The 27,698-nt window shown below is 40.6% G+C and overlaps 13 non-coding genes across 13 annotated transcripts; 6 read left to right on the plus strand and 7 right to left on the minus strand.

Annotated features, from left to right (window-relative positions):
• Nucleotides 1-98: 98 nt before the first annotated feature.
• TRNAA-UGC lies at nucleotides 99-170 on the minus strand. Its single transcript has one exon. It is a non-coding gene; the product is annotated as a tRNA-Ala (tRNA).
• Nucleotides 171-863: 693 nt separating this feature from the next.
• On the plus strand, nucleotides 864-936 carry TRNAF-GAA. The gene has a single exon. It is a non-coding gene; the product is annotated as a tRNA-Phe (tRNA).
• Nucleotides 937-1,664: 728 nt separating this feature from the next.
• TRNAT-AGU lies at nucleotides 1,665-1,738 on the minus strand. Its single transcript has one exon. It is a non-coding gene; the product is annotated as a tRNA-Thr (tRNA).
• A 3,946-nt stretch (nucleotides 1,739-5,684) lies between these two features.
• On the minus strand, nucleotides 5,685-5,791 carry LOC122697894. Its single transcript, XR_006342224.1, has one exon. It is a non-coding gene; the product is annotated as a U6 spliceosomal RNA (small nuclear RNA).
• Nucleotides 5,792-6,376: 585 nt separating this feature from the next.
• On the minus strand, nucleotides 6,377-6,450 carry TRNAF-GAA. The gene has a single exon. It is a non-coding gene; the product is annotated as a tRNA-Phe (tRNA).
• A 3,688-nt stretch (nucleotides 6,451-10,138) lies between these two features.
• On the plus strand, nucleotides 10,139-10,220 carry TRNAL-AAG. Its single transcript has one exon. It is a non-coding gene; the product is annotated as a tRNA-Leu (tRNA).
• A 2,886-nt stretch (nucleotides 10,221-13,106) lies between these two features.
• On the minus strand, nucleotides 13,107-13,178 carry TRNAA-AGC. The gene has a single exon. It is a non-coding gene; the product is annotated as a tRNA-Ala (tRNA).
• Nucleotides 13,179-15,555: 2,377 nt separating this feature from the next.
• Nucleotides 15,556-15,628, minus strand: TRNAF-GAA. Its single transcript has one exon. It is a non-coding gene; the product is annotated as a tRNA-Phe (tRNA).
• A 4,515-nt stretch (nucleotides 15,629-20,143) lies between these two features.
• Nucleotides 20,144-20,215, minus strand: TRNAA-AGC. Its single transcript has one exon. It is a non-coding gene; the product is annotated as a tRNA-Ala (tRNA).
• Nucleotides 20,216-21,051: 836 nt separating this feature from the next.
• TRNAA-AGC lies at nucleotides 21,052-21,123 on the plus strand. The gene has a single exon. It is a non-coding gene; the product is annotated as a tRNA-Ala (tRNA).
• Nucleotides 21,124-24,687: 3,564 nt separating this feature from the next.
• Nucleotides 24,688-24,760, plus strand: TRNAF-GAA. Its single transcript has one exon. It is a non-coding gene; the product is annotated as a tRNA-Phe (tRNA).
• Nucleotides 24,761-25,641: 881 nt separating this feature from the next.
• TRNAA-AGC lies at nucleotides 25,642-25,713 on the plus strand. Its single transcript has one exon. It is a non-coding gene; the product is annotated as a tRNA-Ala (tRNA).
• Nucleotides 25,714-27,005: 1,292 nt separating this feature from the next.
• TRNAA-CGC lies at nucleotides 27,006-27,077 on the plus strand. Its single transcript has one exon. It is a non-coding gene; the product is annotated as a tRNA-Ala (tRNA).
• Nucleotides 27,078-27,698: the final 621 nt, after the last annotated feature.

Here is a 27,698-nt window from a genome sequence, read left to right on the forward strand (position 1 = left end):
GTGGGGAAAAGTAAGGAAAGGTGGAAAAGTAAGAGAGCAGAGTCCGCAGGACTGAAGGAACATATATAATGTACATTAAAGAGCAGGGGGGTAAAAAGTGGAGATGCCGGGGATTGAACCCGGGACCTCATACATGCAAAGCATGCGCTCTACCACTGAGCTACATCCCCCTGTTGCAGTTTTTTCTTATTTCCATATATTAGGAAATAAACCCATTTTCTGTATTCTTTGGCAAGGCTATTTTGTTAGAAAATCTATTCTGCTAACTCGGCGCCTTCTACAATTTTTAAATCAGTTTTTTGTTTTTTGATGAATGGTTTTTGCCCAAGAATAGTAAATTCTGAATCCAAACTGTTACTATTCCTGCTCTTAGTTTCTTCTCAGCCGGGTCAGACCTAGGCCAAAAGACTATGGCAGAGTAGATGGGACAGTGTAAAAGACAGCAACCGGCTCACTAGAAATCATCACCAGTAAACAGAAAACTGATCCCACATCAACAAAAATTAATCCCTTTCTCAGCATCTTTGAAGATTATGCAAGAATGAACAAAAAGAAGAAAAAAATAAGGAACTCTAAGAAATTTTTAAAAATATATTTTCCTGTAATATTCTGAGCCGTGTCAGAGGAGCAGAAAAATTTCCAACGAATCCCTATGACTTTCCTGTCTCTCACCTTCTCCTACCATCCCACATCGCCAGGAATTGAATGCAAGTGCCATACACATAAGACCGTCCAAACTTTTTGGGTGGGTAAATATTGTGGACCATTAACAACACTTGCGAAACCTGAAACCTTCTAAAAATGGGTAGAAAAACAGTCTCAATTTTGAAAAAATAGATGTTTGGAAAACTTATCTTCGAGGAGCCGAAATAGCTCAGTTGGGAGAGCGTTAGACTGAAGATCTAAAGGTCCCTGGTTCGATCCCGGGTTTCGGCAGCCTGAGTGTTTTAGTTTATATCCAAGAGGATGAAGCCATTCTAACACCTCCCGATCTCGTACTTGACGTCCGATGAGCTTGAGCAAGGGAAATACCCGCAGTGAGAGTGGCCAGGTGCACAACGATTGCAATGTTCTGTGGGTTTTGGTGTGCAAGATGGGTAGTAAAGTTCATGCTTATAATTTATGATGCTAATTGTGCTTAATTATAGCGACGTCAAGTAGCAAATTTTAAAATACCATAAAAGGTCGAGAGAGTGAAGAAAAAATAAAGCTAAATTTATGTTTTACTATCTTAGCTGATACCTTTCCCCTGTTTTCTGAGTAAGGGAACTTACATTTTCATTTTGCTCTTGTCCCATACATATGTACCCGGCCCTAACTTTTTACATGAAATTAGGCTTGGAATGCCTGAGATAACATTGCAAGAAAAATCCCGAGGCAAGATGTGGTTTGTATATGCAAAAGGAAACATCAAGAAAATAGGAAGTGTACTAAAATCATCGTCCTGCGCTTTGCTTTCTTAATATAGTCCGGGATTGTGCGGATGTACCATGTACTGATGTACCAAAATCAGTTCCATTTTGTTTCCAAAACCTTTGGAAACTACCTATTATGTCCAAAGTTGGAGGGTGGAATGAGATTGAAGGTATGGGGGAAAAACCTGCCAAAACCGAATTTTAAGAGCAAAAGGTATACCTGGAGAAAGGTCCAGGTTACAATCAGGAAGGCCCCGCTGGGATTCGAACCCAGGATCTCCTGTTTACTAGACAGGCGCTTTAACCAACTAAGCCACGGAGCCCACGCTGTAACCCCTATTTGGTTTTCTTCTGTCAGAGAATGCTTACGTATTAATGTATTTCAGAACAGGGTCTGAGGTGAGTACGATATATTCGTCTGTTTTTAAGAAGACGGAGGGGAAGAAGGGAGAGGGGGAGATACGAGTTTAAGATTTTTTTTTTTTAATTTTTAACGTAATCCTAAGTCATTTTATCTTCTGTTTTACTTTGAAGTTTCATTCCGACCTTTCTTACCTGTTCAAGGTCCCTAACTTTCTCTGGAAAACATATATGAAAATATATCAATATTACTTGATATATGCTTAGTATATTATTAATAGATAAAATTTAAATATATTAACATTAATGTTATAATAATAGCAAAGTCAACCATAAGCAACCTTCCAAGGTTGAGAGGAAAATTACAGAAATGCTATAGACCAACGTCAGTAGTACCAAGACCTGGAAAATGACTTGAGAACTTGATGAAAGTAAAGATTCTTGGACCCACCATGCAACTCCTGAGTGAAGTAAAAATAAGGCATGAATCTTTGTAATTTAAAATCTTCTTCAGATTATATTGATGGCCAGCTAGGTTAAAGAACCGCCACTGATCTAGAAGGTAGAGTGAGTGCAAGTAAGGCAATCTGGTGACAAGTTTCATCTGGAAGAGGTAGGTTAGGAAAGGGGGAGGTAGGGCAGAAGACTCCTGGAGTCTTGAAGAAAGGTAGGCAACAGAGGCTGGGGAATTTACCACAGTATATCACATTTACAATAACCAGGCTTGGCTTAGAAACAATAGCAATGAGACAGTTAAAAGAGAGAGAGAATTACAAAATTTTGAACGGTGGGGGGAGAATGATGATAACTTACACAGTTCAGTTCAGCGCTCAATCGTGTCTGACTCTTTGCGGCCCCACGGACTGTAGCAGGCCAGGCTTCCCTGTCCATCACCAACTCCCCCAGCTTGCTCAAACTCATGTCCAACGAGTCAGTGAGGCCATCCAACCATCTCATCCTCTGTCGTCCCCTTCTCCTCCTGCCTTCAATCTTTCCCAGTATCAGGGTCTTTTCCAGTGAGTCAGTTCTTCACATCAGGTGGCCAAAGTATTGGAGCTTTAACTTCAGCATCAGTCCCTCCAATGAATATTCAGGACTGATTTTCTTTAGGATTGACTGGTTTGATCTCCTTGTCAGTCTGGTATTATAATTCATTCTGTTGGCATCTTCTTTATCTGGCCAAAGAATTGTCTTTTTTTTTTTTTTTTTAAAGTTAACTGATTTGTTGTCTTAGAATTTTGTAACAGAACGTGTAGTTTGCAACAGTTTCTTGCCTTGACATGAATGAATGAGCCAACTCCACTGGGCGTCCTGGAGTGGAGTCCACATAGGCTGAATCAGAAGTTCCGGCTGTAGAACATGCTCTGTCACATTCTGAGTTTGTTCTCAGTTCTTGCTACAGGCTTCATCTTGTGAGTTTTGTTCCAAATAGTATCAGAACAAAACTTCATATCTGCACCTATTCTTCATTATCCTTTGAGGGAGGGAAAATTTTAAGAGCAAATATGAGACGGCAGAGTAGGGTTGGCAGTGAGAACAAATCCATCCAATTCCTTTCCTTCCAAGAATGAAGTAACGGGAAAGATGACACAGAAATTACAAAGAATAAAATTAAACAGCTGAAGTCTCTGAGATGGGATCACTTTTGTCTATGCAGTTGATGATAGCCATTCTCCCGCTCTGCAAAGCCTTTTGCCTTTAGCTGCTGACTTCTCTAGTGTTTTCTGTGTGATTTTTTGAGGTGTACCAGGCAAGGTTTCCTTAATATATGTATATATGCTGACAAAGATTTGAGAGCGTGGAATTCCCATCCTCTCTATTTCAGTCCTCTAGACAAGTCACTTCAAAGACGGAGGATAGTGTCTGTGGTCAGAAGGCTTCTACACATGAATTAGGAAAGAGTTACTGACTAAATTTGATCATCGCCAAACTCTAGCAACCGAGTACTCAGTTGGATCTCAGAATCTATGTATTTCAGTCACATTGGAAAACTCTACATTCACTTAATTGAATACTCGTTTTAATAAATTGAGGTTTGGATAGCAACAGCATCCTTGTAAGAAGTGGATTTATTGTGCAGTGTCTACTCATGCAGGTAAAACTCAGATCTATAGACTTTAATGTCTGGTGACTATACTGAGTTGCCCTCAGTAGAGCTTGGAAGCTAAGGAGAGAGTGGAAGAAAATTAGTGGGCAGGCTTTCTGCTCCTCAGTCTGCAACCTGTTTCTTGAGAAAGACAGTTGAGAAAATTGGGATAGAAAATTGTGCTTGGTCTCATTTTTTTTTTCTTTCCACTCATCTTTCAATTGTTTTTGCAAATGAATCAATAACTGGTTTGTGAATGTGGGTTTGTTATGATTACTGCCCTGGATGAACAGTATCTTTCTTTGTTGTCTCATTCCACCCAGCTTTCCTTGTTCTGACACAATCAGGTTTGGTCATGAATTCCAAAGCCCTTGGAGTAGAAATGCTTGAGTGCTTAAAGCAACTAACTAAATTAGATAGTCTCGAATGTGAGCAGGAAAAGATGAGTAAAGAAATGCAAGATCAAAAGTAAGAAAAAAGAGAGAAAAAAAGAGAGAGGCATGGTCTTCGTGCTCAGTTATGACTGACTCTTTGCAACACCATAGACTGTAGCCCACCAGTCTCCTCTGTTGATGAGATTTTCCAGACAAGAATACTAGAGTGGGTTGTCATTTCCTACTCCAGGGGATCTTCCCGATCCAGGGATCAAACCCACATCTCCTGTATCTCCTGTATTAGCAGTAGTACTGAGCCACTGGGGAAGCCCTCAGACTTGGGGCAGGGGGGAGCCTGAAACCTCAGACATCTTCCATGCTCTGTGATCTCTCCACAACTCAATTACATCCACCCAGACATGTGGCTTCCAAGAAAAATTTCATGACTAATTACCTTCCTTCCTTTTCTGGATGACTTCGAGGACCTAATAGTTGGCAGAATAGAGTTTAGTCTGTGCAGCTCCTTTATTTCCAAATCTCCTACTCTAAGTCTGATCTTACAGGTACATCATGAGAAGGCGCACTGCAACCCAAATGAAAGGACATAGTTACACCCAGTCTTCCCAAAGCTGATGGGCTCTAAGGGCTGCATGCCAAGGGATGCATGAGTAGCACTTGCATCCACCAACACAGAGAAGCCCGTTATGGAACATACCCTTGAGTCTTCAAATGCTCCCTCCTTCCATTTTATTCCCCTCTGCCTACACAGACTGCAAATAAAATGAAAAAACATAATGCAGAAGCATGTGAGAAAGAGTAGTGCATGTCCTTGAGAATTTAACTGCATGTGGGGAAATTAGACACAAAGGATAGATTCACAATAATTATGATGAAAGGATACACCTCCAGCCCGGCACTATGTCTGCAAACCTTGCAGTGACTTTTCCAAGCAGATGCTACAGCTCTGGTTCTTAAAGACACAGAAGACAGAAAGAAAGGAGGAAAAAAACAAAATATTCCTGAGAGCTAGCTATTATAGAGTTTTGGGTTGTTTTTGTTTTTGTTTTTGTTTTGTATTTGTTTTTTTTCCAAATGGAGTTTTCTCAGCAATGAAGAGAATGCAGAAGAGATTTGCAACTAGGACAAAATCTACCAAATGAATTAATTGATTATATATCCAGTAGCTAGGTCTATGTTTGGGTGGTTAATTAGTTAAGCTTTTGAAGTTTTAGTTAAGGAAACAGTGTTCAAATCCTTAGGGGTTCAGTATTGGAGTGTTTGCGCTTATTCTCCAGTTATTGGTGGTGTCAGGATATGACTCCAGTTATTTTTAACTGGTAGAAAGCAACTGAAATCTTGTCTGCTTTTAAAGTTCTGAGTATTTGCAGTAGGATCCTTTACCCTTCCTTTTACCCTAGTGGTTGGTAAAGTATTGCCTGTGAGCTAAGAACAATTTTGGAACATTTCCCTAATTTGTATGTCATCCTTGTGCGATGGGCCATGCTCACTTTCTCTATATCTTTCCAGTTTTAGTATGTGTGCTGCTGAAAGAGCAACATTTTTTATTTTAAAAGGTCAAAAAATACAATGGTATTTTGTGAAACATGAACCTTATATGAAATTCAAATTTAGGGGTTCATATATAAAGTTTTATTCAAACACAACAACCTCATTCATTTACACATCGTCTATGGCTGTTTTTAGGATAAACTGTAGAGTAGTTGTAATAGAGATGGTACATGGCACCTTTTCCCTTCCCACTGCTGCTGTGCCCACTACACGTTGCAGTCACTCAGTGATGATTCCTCAAGTTTTTCAGTGTCACACACATAATATTTTATTATTTACAAAAAATTAGCAGTGGTTACACATCATTTAAAAATAATAAAAGCTGACCTCAACAGTGAGCTTCTTTGGCTGAACCATGATACTTGTTCAGTCTGTCATATCCGACTCTCTCATGACCCCATGTATTGCAGCATGCCAGGCTTCACATGACACTGGGAACCATGATACTGCATCGTGTTCTGGACTTTAACATACTGAAGGAATTAGGGTATCATGAGCATCATCCCAGTGAGCATCTACTCCTTTTTCACAGGAAGACAAATCATCCTCGGTATTCACTAAAATACCGAGCTTGCCAAAACCTGGGGTTGAACCAGGGACCTTTAAGATCTTCAGTCTAACTCTCTCCCAGCTGAGCTATTTCAGCCACCTGAAAAAGAAAGGGTCTCTGACCTTTCTTTTTCAATGTTTAGATTGTCAACTTTGGTTTTTAGAAGGGTTCAAGTTCCTAAAGCATGGTTGGCCAATATATTTGCCCACCCAGAAAGACTTGGAATATACTGTTTTCCATGTATGCCAGTTGGATACGATTCCTGGCAGCAGGGACAGATAAGTACAAATGGAAATTTTAAAGGAGGTATTAGGGAGGGATTCAGTGGAAAGCCTCTCTGTTCCTCTGCATTCTGTAGACACTGTTCAGAAGTAATGGAACCTATAGGCAATATTTTGGAGAATCCCTTATTTTTCCCTTCTTTTTGATCCATACTCTTACATAATCTCCAAAAATGATGAGAAACGTTATCCAGTGATGCTATAAATTTGCTAAAAGAATACAGTATACAAGAGCATTACCAGACTACTAAACACTAGTCACGAAACTCCAACTGACAGGACAGCAACTGTCACAAAAATTAGAAAATTTGAAATGACACATCTCATTGCAACAGTATTTCTTCACACACACAAGAATGTTTTTTTAATGAAGATGAGGTTGTAATCAAGTCAGTCTCTGATTGGCTCCTTTGTAAATCTTGCAAGGAAGCCCATTTACCATGGCAAAGAAATTAAAGTGTTTACTTATACTATCTAAAAGAAATATGCCTAGAGAAAACAAACTTAAGACCACTAATCTTTGGGTAAAAATAGTTGATTGAGAATTGAGGACAGTGGAAGCAAAATCAAGAGTTCATTTTAAAAAGAAGGCAAATGATGTGCCATTTTCATTGTCTCTTGATGAGTCAGTCTACAGATGTTACTGACATTATTCAGCTGTTTATTCAAGGAGACAGTGTCATTTTTAAGTGACTGAAGACATAATCTATGTGGGAAAACTCTATGTGGAAAAACTCCAGGTGAGACTATTTTGTGAGAATTTGAACAAACAATTCATTACAATCTACTGTGATATGTTATAACTGGTAGTGGTGAAATTATGAAGGGAGCAGAAAAAGGTTTTAAAACTTGTGAGAAAGGTAAGCCTAGTGGGCCTCTGAATTTTGGAGGCCAATGGTGAAGTCAGTCCTCCCAGTGGGCCTGACTTCATGCAGGACATGCAACTGTTTATTTTATTTGGAAGGATAGCTGTAGCATAGGGATCCACACTAATTCATGACAGGTGACTAATAGTTTGACTGGCTGACTGGTGCTTGGAAGGAAAATTGCTGAAAAGTGAGGACAGAGAGGTTTGGGAAAGAGACATATGGATGTGCTCAATCGCTCAGTCATGTTCCAGTTCTTTGCAACCCCATGAACTATAGCCCTCCAGGCTCCTCAGACAGATGGATAGATTTTACTAAATGTGCAGAGTCTAAGAATAATTATTTTCCATGTAAATGCTCTCCAATAGAAACCTCCTAAGAAGGGGATCTTAATAGACAGTTAGACAAGATAACCAATTCTGTTGATGTCTGGAAGCTTAGCTTCTCCTTAGCCATCATCACTGTCTTTTTCAGTGGAATTATGAAAAGAATGGCCACAGTGACAGAATGGAAGTCATGTATAGCTCAGTAACATGGACTTCCATACACCAAAACAGATCAGATTGAAGCCACTGCAAAGTGACTAAACTACCAACATGCTTAAAACATAAATAGCATTAACATTGTAAAATGAAATAAATTCAAAACAAAAAGAGTTTGGAAGGAAGATTCAATTAAAAGTCAATCAGTTCAGTTTAGTCACTCAGTTGTGTCCAACTCTTTGTGAGTCCATGGACTGCAGCACTCCGGCCTCCCTGTCCATCACCAACTCCCGGAGTCCACCCAAACCCATGTCCATCGAGTCAGTGATGCCATCCATCCTCTGTCTTCCCTTTCTCCTCTCTCCTTCAATCTTTTCCAGCATCAGGGTCTTTTCAAATGAGTCTGCTCTTCACATCAGGTGGCCAAAATATTGGAGTTTCAGCTTCAGCATCAGTCCTTCCAATGAATATTCAGGACTGATTTCCTTTAGGATGGACTGGTTGGATCTCCTTGCAGTCCGGGGGACTCTCAAGAGTCTTCTCCAAGCCACAGTTCAAAATGATCAATTCTTCGGGTGTTCACTTTTCTTTATAGTCCAACTCTCACTCTATCCATGGCTACTGGAAAAACCATAGCTTTGACTGGACGGACCTTTGTTGGCAAAATAATGCTTTTTAATATATTGTCTAGATTGGTCATCACTCTTCTTCCAAGGAGTAAGCGTCTTTTAATTTCATGGCTGCAGTCACCATCTGCAGTGATTTTGGAGCCCCCCAAAATAAAGTCTGTCACTGTTTCCATTGTTTCCCCATCTGTTTGCCATGAAGTGTTGGGACCAGATGCCATGATCTTAGTCTTCTGAATGTTGAGTTTTAAGCCAACTTTTTCATTCTTCTCTTTCACTTTTAACAAGAGGCTCTTTAGTTCTTCACTTTCTGCCATAAGGGTGGTGTCATCTGCATATCTGAGGTTATTGATATTTCTCCCGGCAATCTTGATTCCAGTGTGTGCTTCCTCCAGGCTGGGGTTTCTTATGATGTGCTCTGCATATAAGTTAAATAAGCAGGGTGACAATATACAGCCTTGATATACTTCTTTCCTGATTTGGAACCAGTCTGTTGTCCCAGGTCCAGTTCTAACTGTTGCTTCCTGACCTGCATACAGTTTTCTCAGGAGGCAGGTCAAGTGGTCTGGTATTCGCACCTCTTTCAGAATTTTCCACAGTTTATTGTGATCCACACAGTCAAAGGCTTTGGCATAGTCAATAAAGCAGAAGTAGATGTTTTTCTGGAACTCTCTTGCTTTTTTGATGATCCAACGGATGTTAGCAATTTGATCTCTGGTTCCTCTGCCTTTTCTAAATCCAGCTTAAACATCTGGAAGTTCATGGCCCACCTACTCTTGAAGCCTGGCTTGGAAAATTTTGAGAATTACTTTGCTAGTATGTAGCTTAGTTGGTAAAGACTCTGCCTCCAATGCAGGAGACCCATGTTTGATCCCTGGGTCAGGAAGATCCCCTGAAGAAGTTAATAGCAACCCACTCCAGTATTCTTGCCTGGAGAATTACATGGACAGAGGACTTGCCAGGCTACAGTCCATAGGATCACAAAGAGTCAGACACAACTCTGTGACTAACTTTCCTTTCCTTTTGCTAGTGTGTGAGATGAGTGCAATTGTGCGGTAGTTTGAGCATTCTTTGGCCTTGCCTTTCTTTGGGATTGGAATGAAAACTGATCTTTTCCAGTCCTGTGGCCACTGCTGAGTTTTCCAAATTTGCTGGCATATTGAGTGCAGCACTTTCACAGCATCATCTTTTAGGAGATGAAATAACTGAACTGGAATTCCATCACCTCCACTAGCTTTGTTCCTAGTGATGCTTTCTAAGGCCCACTTGACTTCACATTCCAGGATGTCTGGCTCTAGGTGAGTGATCACACCATCGTGATTATCTGGGTCATGAAGATCTTTTTTGTATAGTTCTTCTGTGTATTCTTGCCACCTCTTCTTAATATCTTCTGCTTCTGTTAGGTCTGCTGCAGGGTTGGGGGCACTGGGTGTAACAGTGCGTGAATGGGACCTTTTGAAGGAGATCGCCATTATCTTCATTACCTCCACCATAGTTTGACTCCAGATAAAAAAAATAGGGTATGAAGTGGTAGCGTGGCCGAGCGGTCTAAGGCGCTGGATTAAGGCTCCAGTCTCTTCGGGGGCGTGGGTTCGAATCCCACCGCTGCCAATCTTTTTAGGACTTCCCTGTAGCTCAAACGCTGAAGAACCTGCCTGCGATGAAGGAGACCAGGGTTGGATCCCTGGGTTAGGAAGTTCCTCAGGAGAAGGGAATGGCAATCCACTCCAGTAATCTTGCCTGGAGAATCCCATAGACAAAGAATCCTGGCGGGCCACAGTCCGTAGGGTCGCAGAGAGTCGGGCAAGACTGAACGACTAACTCACACACACACACAAATAACGGAGAGAACACAGCCCCACCCATCAACAGGAAATTGAATTGAAGGTTTACTGAGCTTGGCCCCGCCCATCAGACCCAGTTTCCCCCTCAGTCCGCCTCCTCGCATCAGGAAGCTTCCATAAGCCTCTTATCCATCAGAGGGCAGACAGGCTGAAAAACACCATCACAGCAAACTAACCAATCTGATCACATGGACCACAGTCTCCTCTAACTCAATGAAACTATGAGCCATGCCCTGTAGGGCCACCCAAGACGGGGATAGGTAATGGTGGAGAGTTCTGACAAAATGTGGTTCACTGGAGAAGGAAATGGCAGACCACTTCAGTATTCTTGCCTTGAGAAGCCCATGAACAGTATGAACAGTAAAAGGTCAATAGGAGTAGATATGTAATATTTGTCATAATAACATTAGTGATCCAGGGGATTTTTATAAAATGGCACTTACTTAAAATCTGGGAAACCAGTGAATTTTTATGGCACTCTCATGATTATGTGCGCATGTATTCAAAACAGAGCAACAGTTAAAATGCTGAAGTCATTGATAATAATGAGGGCTTTTGAAGTGGAGCACCCTGAGCCAGAGGCTAAATTCTTCAGTCAAAGGGAAGGAAATGACAATGGCGGAGTGGTGACAAGATCAGGGGAAAATACAGTGCCAGAGAAAGTTTTATTAGTAAGGTTTGCATATCAGAGTGAGGACGCTTCAGAAGGATCTGTAAGCAGCAACTATGCCTCTGCTGGAAGGAATAGTCTTTAATACAATTCAATTATACTGGTTTCAAGGACACGATCCTAGAACATGTTTGGCTGAATCACCAAATACAAGGGATAGGCAGACAGACTGGGTCTCAAGTCTCTTTGAGAAAGTGGAAGGAGTGTCTTTCCTGGTGAAGGTGACTTCACAATGGCATGGGATAGCTTGATAGGGTGCTTCTTGCACAAAAATATTTACCTTGGTTGATTGTGCCCCCTAAGTTAATTCAGAAAACAATTGGCAATTTCATGCGTCTGGTCAATGTCCAAATTTTTAGGCAGGAGAGATGCAAGGTTCCCAGACTCCTGAAATAAAACTTTTACAGTGGCCAATCACTTTATGTGACAGTGTGGTTTCTTGGAAGTAGTCAATTGTTTGCAAAAAAAAAAAACAAACAAACATTAATTTTAACACAAATCAAACCACTCACCTCTTTTGTGACCAAGAATAACCTTTCTCTTTCTCTCAAATCTCTTACTTTGCACTCAAGTCTCCCTCTACAACACTTACCCCCCCAATCCTGATTTAAGTGAGACACAAAAGCTATTTTACTTCATAAACTGGATTGTATGATCAAATCCATGTTGATTTATCAAAATCATTAATAGGACCACAAAGTTAAACTACTTGTAGGAAAAGGTAGAATTGTCCCACAAGTTTGAAGCAACTGTCCTAAATCTCTGGACACTAGTGTCTTAAATCTGCGTTCTTTGATGTTTCCATAAGTGCTTAGGACTCTAGCTATGTATCTCCATTAGCAACATTTTCAAAAGGTAATGCTCTCTCAAGCATACCCAGCATAAGAATCCAAAACAAGCAGGAGAAAGAAGTTTTCCTGTACTCTTTTTACATCTTTCCTTTTGGGATCCAAACAGGACAGGACAGTTTAGCAAGTCTGCATGGTGAGTGAGCATCTCCTGCCTTCTCAGCTCAAACTTGACCCTGGTGAACATCCATTCCGAGTCTCTTAGAAGAGGGCAAGTACACAAGAGCTTGCCCCTTTGACTGGGGCATTCGCTCCAAACCTGTCATCATGGCCAGCCTTATATGTCTATGATCAGTGCATTTCAGAGGGCCTTGTGTCCAGGAAATTATGCAGCCAATCTGTCCTTCATCTCACCACTGGAGAATCCTGTGTTCTTCATGCCAGAGGAGGAAGTGTGTTCTCCAAAGTACTAGGGCAAGTTCACTTCAGATTTTCCAACCTCTTAATTTTAAACTTTCTCCAAATCCAGGGAAAACTCCATTGAACTGATTCCTGAAGCTAGTTTGATGAAAGATGAGGTGGGGACATAGTCTAAGTGATTTTCCTGTTCTCTGAACTCTAATTTTCCCCAGTAGTTAATTTTTGTGTAAAGACCTTAGTCAACGTAGGAGTGATTTCTCAGTGACTACAGTGGGTGGTTTTAAAAGGTAGACAAATCTGAAACAGAAAAACAGATGTCAAATATTAACATATTATGGAATCTAGAAAAATGGTACTGATTAATCTATTTGCAGGGAAGGAATGGAGAAGCAGATGTAGAGAGAGGACTTGTGGACACAGTGGGACAAGGAGAGGATGGGATGAACTGAGAAAGTAGCATTGACCAATACGTACTATCATGTGTAAAATGGATAATGGGGCATTGCTATATAACACAGGGAGCCCAGCCTGGTGCTGTGATTACCTGGGGAGAGTAGGGGGAGGGGGAGAGGGAGGATCAAGAGGGAGGGGAAATATATATAATTACGACTGATTCCCCTCGTTGTATAGCAGAAACCCACACAACTCTGTAAAGCAACATTCTCCAATTAAAAAATAAAAGGTGGACAGATACATTTGAACAGAAACACCTGAGCTATGAGTGACAGGGCCATTTTGGCTAGCGCCAGAGAAATCCCACACAAGAAGTTCCAGTTGGAGGTGCCGGGGATTGAACCCAGGGCCTCGTGCATGCTAAGCACGTGCTCTACCACTGAGCTACACCCCCCACAATTACAACCCTTTTGTGGAAAATAATTTAATGGCAATAGCTATCTGCATTGGTTTTCAAGAACCCTAGCCCAGGACAACCTAGCTCTGTTCTGGAGAATCCTGTCCATGTTTTTGCCCTCCTCACATGGAGCTCTTGCCTCTACAAGAGTATGAAGAGCTAGATATCAGAGTAACATCTACTGACTTGCAGTGATTTCTTCTGTTCTACTCTAGGGGTGTAGTTGAATTAAGTAAGTTTCCTTACAACATTAAAGAAGACACTAAGTATTGTTTTGTAGACTATAAATTTACTTCCTTGGTGGCTCAGATGGTTAGGAATCTCCCTGCAATGGGGGGAAACCTGGGTTTGATCCCTGGGTTGGGAAGATCCTCTGGGGAAGGGAACAATGTCCCCAGTAGAATTGCCTGGAGAATTCCATGAACAGAGGAGCCTGGCAGGCTACAGTCCATGGAGTCGCAAAGAGTCAGACAGACTGAGCAACTTTCACTTTCAGTAACAAAGTACCTAGGGAAGAAATCTGTAAACTGGGAAATGTCAGTAAGATTTGTTTTACAAATCATGGATAAATCAGAAATTTGAACGACTCATTCCTGGACAAGATGATTGACTGGAATTACTGCATGTGAGTGAAGAGGTGGCCAGCATAAAAGGATCCCCAAACCTAAGGGGTGGGTATTTCCACTTTTTTTTTGTTTTATGCCATTTAATAAATTGCTTTCAAACTTTTCTCAAATCTAGGAACAAGTTTACTTGAACTGAATCAAGATGCCATTTCCCAGTGAGTGCTAGATAATGAGCATCATTTACTTACCACCAGGTGTAGGAAGGTTTGACTTTTGAGACATTGAAACTTGGTAGGTTTCCCAAGAGCAAGTTGAAATCCTGCTCACAGAACTCTAGGTTGAGTTCTGACCATGGTCAATATGATATATTTGTTGTTTTGGGGTTTTTTTTTCCCCAAGCTTTCAAAATAAAAAAAAATGGTGCTTTTAAAATGTAGCTGGGGACAAGAAGTGGATAATATTATGGTAATAACAATAGGTTACATTACATGATTATATCACCTCCTTGATAAATAGACTCCCCAAGAGGTGAAGTAACTAACTACCAACAGTTCACAGCCAACAAGTAGCAGGGCAAGTTTCAAAGCCAGGTAGATTTCCTTTAGAGCACCTGCTCCACATCTTTTCTTCTGAGATGGGAATCCTGAAGTCAAAAGGCAACTGGAGATTAGTTTGGATTTATTCCTCTTTGCAAATGTCATTATCACTTATAGGGAAAGAAGTAGTCCTACATAATTAATGTTGAGCAGTTTCCAATTCTCTGGGGAAATGGGGAAGCAAGAAAGCAATGAACTCACAATACTCACCATGAAATAAAATACCTCAAGTCCAGCAATATGGTCTGCAAACCCTGGTGTGACATTTTGTAGGGGACATGACAGCTCTGGTTTTGAGATGCCTAAAGGAATGGAAGACAGTGAGAAAGAAAAACAAAGCATTCCTGAGAGCTGGGTATTTATTATAGTATCTCTTTCAAATGGGATTTTTCCTGCCATAAAAGAATGCAAAGAAGCTTTGCAACTAAGATAATATCTATCAAACGAATTAGTTAAATGTATGTCCAGCAGCTAAACGTATAGATTACGATAGCTCACTAGGTAAGCTTCCAGAATTTTTAAATTGGGGAAACAAAGTTCAAATCCCTAGGGGCTGAGGTCCTTCTGTTTGAATTTATTCTCCACTTATTTCTAACTGGCAAAATCCTACTGAAACCTTGCCTGCTCTTAAAGTTGTGAGTATTTACAGTGAGATCACCTCCTTAGTGGTTGGTTAACTATTCCCAGAGAGCTAAGAATGGTTTGGGAACATTAAAAGTTTGAATAAATAAAGAGAAAACTAGTATTAGTTGACACATGAAGTTTATATGAAGTTCAAATGTCAGTGTCCATATATAAAGTTTTATTCAAACACAGGCACTTCATTTACACATCCTCTATGGCTGCTTTCGAGCTACAACAGAGAGTGGCTGCAACAGAGATGAGAAGTGGCACCCTTTGCTCTTCCCACTGCTGCTGTTCACACTATACATCACAGTGATTCAGTGACCATTGCCCAAGTTTTTCAGTGTCATTATTGCATAATATTTTATTACTTTTTTTTAAATCAGTAGTGCTTACTGCTCACAGGGTATCAATATGTTGGAGTACTATGTAAACTTAAAGAGGTCATAAGATACCTTTATTACCTTGGTAAAAAAAAAAAGTTGAAAATCTAAAAGTGGGCTTCAGTTATGAGCTTCTCCATGACTGAAACGCGGCACATATTTAACATGCTAACAGAATACACTGTATTAACTAAAAAGCACAGCTTGCCGAAACCCGGAATTGAACCAGGGACCTTTAGATCTTCAGTCTAACGCTCTCCCAACTGAGCTATTTCGGCCACATAAGATAATAGTATTTGACTTCTGTTTTTTAATAATTAGATTGTTTTCAGCTTCTTTTTCAGATTTCAAATTCCTTAAGCCTGATGGTCTAGTTGTCCAATATACTTGCCGGCCCAGAAAGAACTGGAATCTTTCTTCCACATGTGCTGCTTGGATCAAGTTCCCTCTGATATGGGATGGTAGGTGGAGCAGGGAGGCAGAAGAGAGGTAATAGCAATTCACTGGAAAGTCTTTTGGCTTCTCCACATCCTGTCAGTTGACCCCGACCCAGTTCAGAAACTAAAAGAACATAAAGGCAGTATTTTTTTTGGAGGGTGGGGGGTCTCTTATTTTTCTCTTCTTGATCCTCCTTCTTTGAAAGTCTCCAAAAATGCTCAGAAATGGAATCTAATAACTCTATAAGTTTGGAAAAATATATATGTACAGTAAGTCCCCTATATGCAAACTTTCAAAGATGCCAATATGCGTTCCATCAATGTCAGACATGAGTGCTATTGCGGCTTACCCTCCACCTCCTATTGCTGATGATCCTTCCACTCTACCGTATCCCACTTCTTCTCCCTCCTCCAGGCAATAACTCTTCTTGCCTGTTCACTTGATGCCACCCCCTGTATGCCCGCTGTTGTACTGTACTACAATACTGTACTGTAAGATTTAAAATGTTTTAATTTTTTGTTTTTATGTGTTCTTTGTGTGAAAAATATTGTAAGCCTATAACAGTATGGTACTATAGAGCGATTGGATTAATTGAGTACCTAGGCTAAGTTTGTTGGACTTACAAACAAATTGGACTTACCAACTCACTCTCAAAACAGAACTCATTCACAATACCAGACTACACACTCATCACAATAATTCTCAACTGACAAGAAAACAACTGTCACAAAAATTAGAAAATTTAAAATGGCATATCTCATTACAACAGACTTTGTTCACAAAAAAATCAATAGTTAAATTTTTCATTTAAAAAAATTTTACACAATTTAAAAGGTTACTTTGCATTTAAAGTTATTACAAAGTGAAAGTGTTAGTCACTCAGTCGTGTCCAACTCTTTGCGATCCCGTAGACTGTAGCTCACCAGGCTCCTCTGTTTATGGAATTCTCCAGGCAAAAAATAATGAAGGGAATTACCACATTTTCCTCCAAGGGATCTTCTTAACCCAGAAATCGAAGCATGGTCTCCTACATTGCGGTCAAGTTCCTTACTTCCTGAGCCATGAGCTTTGTTCCCCTGGAACCTGTCTTACACTCAAATTTGTACCTCCCACTCCCCAACCTTACTATTGCCCTTCCCTCCCCCTGGTAACCACTACTTTGTTCTCTACATCAATAGAGATAACATCAATGTTATCTCAATGATGTGAGGTTACCTCAATGATGTGAGGTAACATCAATAGTTGATTTTTAAAATAAGACAAAAGATTTGGCATTGTTTCCTTTGACTCCTGATGAGTCAGCAGGAGTTACCAATATTATTCAGTTGTTTATTCAAGGAGTCAGTGCCAGTTTGAAGTGACAAGAAATAGTCTGTGTGAGTAGTCTTCCTGGAAAAAACTTCAGGTGAGACTATTTTGTGAGAAGTTGAACAAACAATTCATTACAACATGGAGTGAAGTCTGCTACAATATTTTAGAACTGGTTGCAGCTAATAAATAAAGGTTTATTTGAACAAGTTTTAAAACTTGTGGAAAATGTAGGTCACAACAAGTGACCTACAAATAAATAGTAGGCATTTCCTGCCTTTATTCAGATACTTGTAAACTTTTGAAAGTCATAGGTCAGCAAACAAAGAGGTATCGGTGGAATCAATCATTGCCATTTTTGAAAATTCATCAGTTATATAAAGTGAAATCTTTGGCCTACCCTGCTAAATCAGTTGGCAAATAAGTCATAAGCCTTAGTTCAGGGCTGAGATTAAAGCCCTGGAGGTGCTGGGGTTGACCCAGGGCATTGTCCACGCTAAACGCTGTGCTCTATCACTGAGCTACATCCCTTGTAGAAGGTGTCTAGGATATTCCATATGACATGTTGCCACTACCCCTGGGTCAGGGAAGAGCCCTGGGAGGAGAGTCCTTGGAGAAGGGGATGGCTACCCACTCCAGTATTCTTGCCTGGAGAATTCCATGGACAGAGCCTGGTGGGCTACAGTGCATAGGGTTGCAAAGAGTTGGACATGACTGAGTGACTAACTGGGGGCTTTTTCAAGATTTAAGCTACCCTGCTCTTTCTGAAACCCTCAAGAGAAGAGACTTTGCTTTCTGAATTGAAGTGTCTGAATACAAAAGAGATCTTTCATAAGTAGGAGACCCTCCAAGGACAGCTGCTAGCTGACTTTCTGAGTGGCAGTTCCTGTCTACCACCAAGCGTACATCAGGATGAAATATTCTGTTGAGTCTTCAATTTCTTTTCTGTCTGCCACGCTCTTAGAAAAATATAAAAGATAGTGGAGGGGAATACAAAGGCCAGTGCCATGAGAACTACTCAGGAAATTTAGGTCCACGTGGGGAGGTTAAGAGTGAAGTGTAACTCATATGGATATGAAATGAAGAGCCAAGTCAGTCATAACTAAATCACTGCACCTAGCATCTTTGTCTGGAAATGCAGAAGCAGCATTCTGTCCAGGACACTGCAAATCTAGCTCTGAGACCCCTAAGGACAGAAGACAGGAAAGAGGATTAGAAAAGATGCTCCTGTCAATATTGTGCCTGTTTCAGACACAATGTTTTTCCACAAGAAGGTGAACATGAAGGAAGCCAAAAAGAAAAGTTCTTTATAAGACCTCCCCACACCTGAGGTAGGTCCTCAAAATCTATCTGTCCCTGGGGCACAATTAAGTTGATGTTTCCTGCCTTTATTCAAATGTGCATCATTGTCAACCCAAACACGTATATTTTTTTTGTGTTTTTGTTTAGTTTGTTTTAAGGAAACCCTGTCATAAGTGGAAGAGGGCAGGAAATCATGTAATTTTAAAACTTCTCTAAATGAAAACCAGCAAGGTTCAGCTGTTCCTAGACTAATGTCAGAGAACTGGAGGGCTGAGGGGGGGCGGAGAGGAGAGAGGGGCTGGGGAGGCGAGAGCATCCTGGCGGGAGAGTGGGGAGGGGAAGACAGCTGCGGGGAAAGAAGAAGCAACCAAGTCGGAGCACGAAAACCAGGACACAAGAAGAAAGTTTGGGAATTAGCTTTATACACCACTGATATTCGGATAAGGGAAAATGTGGATGTATCCGAAGTCTTTGTCTCTTCTGCAAGCCGACAGATTCGCCGCAAGAGGAGTCTTCCTTATACTAAGCGAAGTAAGGTGAAAACGTATGTCCTCCGAGAATCAGGTTTGTTTTCTTCCAGTTATCGTAGTTTGAGATACTAGTCTCTCTTTTCCTCGCTGGATAAGCCGGTTGAGTACTTTGGAGGGCCCTTGTGTAGCTGAATTTTTGTTTGCGGTGCAGTACTGCCGGAAATTCCCTGGAGTTTTGGCAACCCACTCAAGTATTCTTGCCTGGGAAATCCCATGGACAGAGGAGCCTGGGGAGATACAGTTTATGGGGTCGCAAAGGAGTCGGACACGACTGAGCGACTGAGCATGCACGCACGCGCTGCAGGAATTGATAGCTTTATAAAGAGCAACTGGAAAGCCACGTCTGGATTCCTGCGTGACTGCAGTGAGAGCAATGTTGAGCGTAGAAGCAGGGTCCGCCGGTGGCTTTGGGCTTATGTATCTGAAGCAGCAACAGATTTTTAGCACACTAGATTTGGAATGTGAGGGGCAAATGAGAAAGAAATGTAAGCCGGACAGCAAACGAACCCTTTTAAATACATGTCCAAGAATACAGGTGTCAGCACCTTGGATAGCGCCTCAGACTTTTGACCTGAGGGCCGAGCGTTTAAGTGAGCGAAGATTCTTTAGCTCTTCCAATCTTGCTTCTTACTCTTACGCAGAAGTCTCCTGAAACCCAGTTTTCTTCTAGAGATCTTTTGGGACATTTTCAGTGTTCTCTGCTGCTTATATACTACACTTCTCCCAGTGGGAGTTCTGAAGAGCCAAGTTTGAACAGAGAAAGTCTATTCAAACGATTACAGTCTGTCCTCCTCTAGATCTTTGTTTTAAGCACAAACGATATTTCCATCAAAGATACATGAGGATCAGAAGTATCTGGCTTCACTTTGGCCATTTCCGAAGTCCTCATGCAATACTGTTACCTAAGAATAGTAGAGGTGGGGGCAGGCATTCTATACACTGTGTGTACCCCAAAACACAGCTGTGATTGCTCAAAATGGCTAAAGAGAAGAAGGCTGATAAAATCATGGACAAATGGTTTGAGTACACCCGCACAAATTATATCATTGCATTCCAAAGTGACAAAGAAAACTGCGGCACAAGAACAAGGCCGGAAACTTTGATTGACTCATTCAAAAGACCAAAGGCAGCAAAGACAAAAATGACAACAATAATAAACAAGCCAAAAACTCTCCTAGATGGCTTACTGAGGTCTCCAATAAGGAGTCTCCCACGTGGAGGTGCCGGGGATTGAACCCGGGGCCTCGTGCATGCTAAGCACGCGCTCTACCACTGAGCTACACCCCCTAGCACGCCTATGCACTTTTCTTATGCAAATTACTCATGTATTCTCTAACATCAACAATTTCCTTAATAAGGATGCTAAATTATTTCATTTAACTTAATTTTTGCCACATGTTCATCCAACATTTCCCAGCCAGCATCTTTGATGAAATGTTTCATTTCTAGCACCTCCATTACTACCCTATTTCACTCCCCTAAACCATGCTGCACAAAAATTTCTCACTTTCCCTTACTTTTTCTGCTCAATAGCAGAGTTAAATTCATCACATTTCACTCCAAGGGCGTCATCATCACTGTTGAAGTCGGTCTTCCCAAGAAACATTTGATTGAAGGAAAATAAAAAGGAAGATCTGGCTCACGCAGGATCTCTCGAACCTGAGGCAACAGGCACAACAGACTCACATTATCAGGCTTGAGGAGCCACTGACACTGGCAGCATCACTGAGGAGCACGAAGGGGAACGAACAGAAAGAAAAGGAAAAGCAAAAGTAAGACGTTCTCAGTCAATTATCTTTTAGAAGACATTCTATTCTTTCAACTGTTCGGGTTAATGAAAGAGTTGTGGACCAAGAAGACGCAAACCTGTCCAGTGATGATCCCTTCTCTGTGCTTCTCTATTCTTCTACCACCAACCATAATTATATTGTACAGTCACCAGAAGTAGTAGGCAATGGATAATTATTCTTTCTGATCAAGTAAACTGATGTTAAGGTTTTTACTTTGGGCGGAGTGGGCTGCCTAGAGCTCTTATAAATTAATTCACAGGACAATTAGTGATGTTGCATCACTCACCAAATCTTCAGTAATGTCTAACATGAATGAAATAGTCTGGTAACATCGGGGGTGTAGCTCAGTGGTAGAGCGCGTGCTTAGCATGCACGAGGCCCTGGGTTCAATCCCCAGCACCTCCACTTGGATGTTTCTATTTATTGAGGACCACTACTAGTGAAAAAAGTACTGAAGGGTAGCAGGTGGCTTGTGAATCTTCAACTGTTGCAGTCTACCCAAAAGAGCCTCACACATCCCTCCAGGAGTTTTGAAAGAGGATCAGGCATTTCCCCCTCAGTAATTTACACAAGTTAGCTGACGCCACATTGGGGAAGTTAAGGACTTTATGGTATCAAGCTTTCCTTGATATAACTCAATACATCCCCTTCTCCCACTGATTCTTATCTCACCAAAAGTATTGTCTTTTTTTTTTTTTTTTTAAGTATTGTCTCTTAGCTCATACCATAACTAAGTATTCAAAAGGTCATTTCACCATCCAATCAGGCTCACTGCTTCAGGGTTAGCGGCCTTATGGTGAGGCCAGTGAATTCCAGAATATTAGCCCATTGCCGATTTTTCCCCCCTATAAACTGGCTTCTTGTCTCAGAAACAATGCTGTAGGTGCTGTTGAATAAGACATTCAGTAATTCGTGGTTGGTGGTTTTGGCAGAAGCATTGTGGGACATGAAGGGACATCTATGTATAGAATAAATGTCTATTCCAGTGAGATTAGATAGACATTGTGCCCCTAATACAGAAGTGGTCAAATGTAAGGAACCTGACACCAGGTTATGTAGTTGGTTCCCCAGTGGAATAATAGCCCCCAAGTGAGGGTTTAAAGTTTGTGATGTTGGTAGTTTAGTCACTTACTAGTAATTTAAACTACATTATTTTGGTGCACAGAAGTCTGTGTTGCTTCATTCATTATTAGAGAAATGCAAGTCAAAACTACAATGAGGCATCACCTCATACCAGTCAGAATGGCTATCATCAAAAAAATGTACAAACAATAAATGCTGGAGAGGGTGTGGAGAAAAGGGACCCCCCTTGCACTGTTGGTGGGAATGTAAATTGATACAGCCACTATGGAAAACAGTATGGAGATTCCTTAAAAAACCAGGAATAAAACCTCCATATGACCTAACAATCCCACTACTGGGCATAAACCCTGAGGAAACCAAAATTGAAAAAGACACACATACCCCAATGTTCATTGCAGCACTATTTACAATAGCTGAGACATAAAAGAAACCTAGATAGCCATTGACAAATGAATGGCTGAAGAAGATTTAGTACATATAAAAAATGGAATAAAAAATTTAAAAATAATAAATTAATAAAAATAATAAAAAATAAAAAATGGAATATTACTCAGCCATAAAAAGGAACTCATTTGACCCAGTTCTCATGAGATGGATGAACCTACAGTCCATCAAACAGAGTGAAGTAAATTGGAAAGAGAAAAACAAATATCATATATTAACTCATATATGTGGAATATAGAAGGATGGTACTGATGAATCTATTTGCAAGGCATCAATAGGGACTTGTGGACACAGTTGGGAAAGGAGAAAATTAAGAGGGTAGCATTGAAATGTATACTTTACTGTATGTAAAATGGATAGTGGTGTTGCCCAAATGGTCTGGGAGAGAGCATTGAGAATGAAGACGGAACATGAAATCTGGTGCAACGGGTCAGGGGACCTGCAACCTCTGTTGGACTGAGGTGCAGAGTCCACTTTGAGTCCAGCTTTTATTCCTAATTGCAGACTACAAGACTTTTTTGATCTTATCTTTCCCAAGACACTACGCTGACATAGTCCAAATCTTGTTTTCACCCCAGGCCATTCTCTTTGGGGCTAATCTTGGGAATAATCAGCAAGCGCATAGGCAGCATTCATGCCTGATGCCAGTCCAGTGTTCCAAGGTCCATTCTTTCATGAGCCCAATCATACTTCCTTCTGGGTCTGGCCTTGGAGTTTGTAACAAGGAGATTATTCTTAAGAAAAACATGGAAGATAATCATTAACACAGTTTCTTAATATATGCTGTTTTCCAGGTGCTATTTCTGTGGAATTTCTCAAGGCTGTGAAAGGACGTTATTAGGAATTCCCACTACATATTGGGAGTTTGCTGTAGGATGCAGGGAGCTCAAACTGATGCTTTGTGACAACCTAGAGGGGTGGGATGGGGTGGGGAGTGGGAGGGAGGTTCAAGAAGGAGGGGATGTGTGTATACCTGTGGCTGATTCATGTTGATGTATGGCAGAAACTAACACAATATTGTAAAGCAACTATCCTCCAATTAAAAATTTAAAATTAAAATAAATATTAATAAAAAATTAAAATACACATGTAGAACACCCCCCCTCCAAAGTAGTCTGTGTTGCTGAACCTATATATGACCTCTGTTCTTGTCATCATGGTTACTTTGTTCATTAGCTCATTAGGCAAGTACAGTGGTAGCCAAGGCGAAGCTTCCAGATATCAACAGAATGAGTCATTGTGTTCAACTGCCTCCAAAGAGGTTGCTCTCTGTAGAGCATTTACTTGAAAACAAATATCCTTAGACTTTGCACATTTGGGGGATTCTGTCTACCTGCCTATTTACCAGACCTCTCTGTCACCACTTTTTCAGTTTTCTCTCAATAATTTTCTCTCCAAGCCCCTAATCACCTGTCAAACTGTTAGCCACCTCTCATTACCTAGTGTAGATATCTACCCTACATCTGTCCTTCCAAGTGAAATGAACAGTCACATGCCCTGCTTGAAGTAATGCCTACTGAGAGGGTTTACCTTCACTACTGGCCTACAGGTTCTATGGAAGCCGCTCACACTTGTGTGGTCCCAGTATATGAGCAGAATCATCTAGAACCAGATCTGGTTTTTGTTTTTCTTTTTCTTCTTTAGTTATCAGGAGTTCCCTGTGAAGTTCTGGATGTGGGTTGAAGAATAGAGGATTGTACCAAGTGTAGGAGCCGTGGGAATATGAGCTACTTTCTCATGCAAATGACTCATAAGCCTTGCTTCATATATTCTGTTTCTACTTGAAAATGAAATAATGCTGTGTACTATTCATTACCTCACAATGCTAAATGATTTCCTTGCCTGAATCACAAAGGAGCCAATCAAAAACCGATTTGTTCATAGTTTCAATTTTATTTTTGAAGAGAATTTTGTGAAGAAATTCTTTTGTGATGAGATTTGTCATTTCAAATTTTCTAACTTTGTGACAGTTGCTTTCCTGTCAGTTGGGAATATTGGCTGGAGTGTTTAGTCTGATAATGTTTATGTATGCGGTATTCTTTTAGCAAATTCACAGCATCATTGGCTTTTATTTCTCACCATTTTTGGAGATTGTGAGAGATGAAAGAATGAAAAAAAGAGAGAGAATTAAGAGTTACCAATAACATTTTTCTTAGTTTCCTTTAGTTTCTGAGCTGCGTCTGGGTCAACTGACATGACACAGAGGAGTCTTTCCATCGAATCCCTCATTGTCACCTCTCTTTAGATTTTCCTACTTTTATGTGTTATCCCATGCTGCCAGGAATTGGCTCCAATTGGCATACATGGAAGGCAATCGATTCCATGTCTTTCCAAATAGGAAAATACATTGGACAACTAGGTAGCCACACTAAAAGAATCTGAAACCTTCTAAAAACTGAAGTTGAAAAAAAAAGAAATGCCAGGAGAATAAGCTTTCAGGTAGCCGAAATAGCTCAGTTGGGAGAGCGTTAGACTGAAGATCTAAAGGTCCCTGGTTCAATCCCGGGTTTCGGCACTCTAAACTTTTTAGTCGATTCCCCAAGGGAGAGTTTACTTCGGGTGCATAAAGAAATGTTGTAGTGGATTGACGATCACAAAATGGCTCTAGATTTTTCTATGAATAAACTTACAATGAATTTATGAAATCTTACTCCAGCCAAAATTTTAGAACTTTAATTTTTAGATTTTAGAACTTTATTTCAACAAGTGTCTGAGTAATCTATTGAGCCACTAACCTCTCAATTCAAACTGAAGTTTCCAAGGTCTGAAACGGACAACAGAGCCTTTATTACCATCCTCAGAGCAAAAGTTGGGGATCCTTTGACGCTGGCCATCTCCTCATTCAGACCTTGTATTTCAGTCAACTCTCTGACCCAGTAGCCTTATTTTATCTATTAATTTGTATTCCTGTATTGTTTATTATTCATTTTAAAGCTCAGTGTTTCCAAGATTGCCTAGAAGGTACTGTAATCTTTTGAGCTTGCTATAATCATTGAGCACTTTCTTACATTCTGACACATTGATATTCTAGGTGACAGCAAATTTTTACAGTGGCTTTGGTTCCTTCTAGTGGGGATCTGTATGAAGAAATTAGGATATTCTAATATCCTAGTTCTCCTAGTTGTTCCTTAAGTATCGTTGATTCTAGGCTCTTCTTTTCTTTCTTCTTTTCACCTTTTGTAGGTTGACAAATGTGAATAGATACCAGGAATAATGCCTTTCTGCCTAACATGAAGTTGCCCTTCTCTTCGGGTAGCTGAGAAAGAGAATGAAATAAAGGAGTTTCAGGAAGTAATGGAACTGTACATAAACAATCTTTGTGGTAATAATTTCAAGGTCTGGAAACACTAGGCAGATAGATATGCCATTAAGTTTTCTTCCCTCAGTCAGAAGTAAGGGGGTGTAGCTCAGTGGTAGAGCGCGTGCTTAGCATGCACGAGGCCCCGGGTTCAATCCCCGGCACCTCCAATAATGAATAGCTGGCTCCTGTGGTTGTCATCACCTTGTGAAGGGCTGCAGGGGAGTTGCAGGACTCCCTTTGGTGTTGACCTCTGGGAGTCCTTCTGCTGTTGTTTTGAGCTCCTTTCTCATTTTGGGTAGGAGAAAAAGAAGTATATCTAGTTTAGAATTCAATAAGTTAGTTTTAAGTATAAGTAATACAATTTTAATAGCTTTTAAAATTAATAATGTCAAACTGTACAGTTAAAAAGCAACCAGATTAAAAGAATTTAAATATAACAAGATATACATACCTCATTAGCTGAGGTGCTAAACTTGCACTTTGAGTTACTTTTTGTTCATGTTTCTCCTGAGTAATGCCTGTTGCACACATTGGTAAGCACTGCTTTTCTCTTGTCAACCTGCCTTTATGTTTAAGAAAACCAGTTGAAAACCTAAGGTGAGTAAACTTCTGTCTCTTGCATTCTCTGTCTCTTCCCATTCTATTCACCCAGCAAGTTGGACAGCACCCCATTAGATCTTCACACTACTAAAATGATTCAACTCTTCTGATCATGCACTTGGGAGTGACAGCAGTTACAAGATCCTCTAAAATAGATAAATCCTTACTTTTCATTTCTAGACTTCTTTGTGGAGAACCAGTAGCAAATAACGGAAATCAGTGAGGACGAGTCTTTTTCTGAATTTCTTAGATTATGTGAGAGTAGAATTCATGAAATGAAGCACTGGGTTTAGTTTTTAGCACCTTTACTCTTGCCCTTTTCTTTTACTGTCTTAAACTATATTCGCACAAACTTTTCCCACTTTCCTCTCCATATTCCCTTACTCAGTTTTTCTTCCTCACATCAAAGTTAACTTTACATCCATTTGCTCCTGACCCCTTTCCACTCTAAGGGTTATCCTCACTGGTATGTCTGTCTTCTCAAGGAACATTTGACTGAAGGAAACAAAAAAAGAAAGATCTGGCTCATTCAGGATTTCCTGAACTCCAAAAAACAAACTTGGAAGAGTCAGTCACATCATCCAGCTTGAGCACTAAATTCCACTGACAGTATACTGAGGAGCATGAAGGGAAAAGAACAGACTTTTTTTTTTTTTCCAAGTATCTCTCAGAAGGCTTTATTCTTTCAGCTGTTCCTGGTTCATTAAATAACTGCAGGCCAGGAAGAAGCCACTAGACTGTATATTTAAAAACTTCAGAAATAGTAACATTTAACTTGGTAGACTTTCACTAGGCAACTCATAGCTTAAAAAAAAAAAAAAGAATATTTTATGAAACAGCCGGAAGCGCATGAATACAGGGGGGTGTAGCTCAGTGGTAGAGCGCGTGCTTCGCATGTACGAGGTCCCTGGTTCAATCCCTGGCACCTCCATCTGTATTTTTGTCAACCTTTCTCATATTTACTCCCTCCAGCCTACCATCTTCCAAGACCGAGAATCGGCAAAAGGAAAACAAGAAGAAAGAAAGAGGATAGAATAAAGGGGAATGGGATGGGGTGGTGGTGATGGAAATATCCCTGTTCCTTTAGTTAGTTATCTGAGCAGAGACCTGGATTTTCATTTGGTTGTGGAAGAGAAGGCCCTGAGGTGAGACTAGCACAAGGACTGAAAAAGATCCATTGGTATTGGAGAATAAGGAATCATTGGTATGCATTCTAGACTTTAGACTGAATTTGGACCCTGCAGTTTGTTATTTCTGCTTCAGGTGTCTTCGGCTTGCTCCAAAGTTTGCTCCATCACCAGCTCTCAGGAAGGCATTTCCATTCCATCACCAGGGAACGTCTCAGGAATGGGGCATTTTTCTCGAGTTTTCAAATTCCTCCTTTCCCCTAACTTCAACCTCCTCTGCCTCCAAAACGGCCTAAAAGACCGCAAAAATACCGCGGAAGAAGACAAAGAAGAAAAGTATTGCGAAATGCGGCGGATAGAGGGGGATTTAGGCCCTTCCGGAAGGAAAGAGATGACAGAGCGGAAAGAATTCACACACAAGCTGC

This window comes from Cervus elaphus, chromosome 7 (genome assembly GCF_910594005.1).
Source record: "Cervus elaphus chromosome 7, mCerEla1.1, whole genome shotgun sequence".
Taxonomy (NCBI): Eukaryota; Metazoa; Chordata; class Mammalia; order Artiodactyla; family Cervidae; genus Cervus; species Cervus elaphus.